The sequence below is a fragment of the Peromyscus leucopus genome, chromosome 1, assembly GCF_004664715.2.
Source record: "Peromyscus leucopus breed LL Stock chromosome 1, UCI_PerLeu_2.1, whole genome shotgun sequence".
In the NCBI taxonomy this organism is placed as follows: domain Eukaryota; kingdom Metazoa; phylum Chordata; class Mammalia; order Rodentia; family Cricetidae; genus Peromyscus; species Peromyscus leucopus.
Genome location: NC_051063.1, coordinates 145,450,296 through 145,450,496, shown reverse-complemented (window position 1 = coordinate 145,450,496; position 201 = coordinate 145,450,296).

The following is a 201-nucleotide window of genomic DNA, read 5'->3' as shown; positions in this document are numbered from 1 at the left end:
CTAGGGCCGCCGCCTCCAGCCAATCAGAACGCGGCCCGCGCGGCCTCTGCGGCCGGACAGCGACCCCTGCCGGGAAGATCGAGGCACGGTGAGACTGCCCAGCTCTGACCCCTGGTGGCCCAGGGTAATCCGCGTGGGTTGTCGGATTGCTGCGGGCGGGCTCTCTGGGACATTTTGAAGGGCTCTCTTGGTGTTACCCCT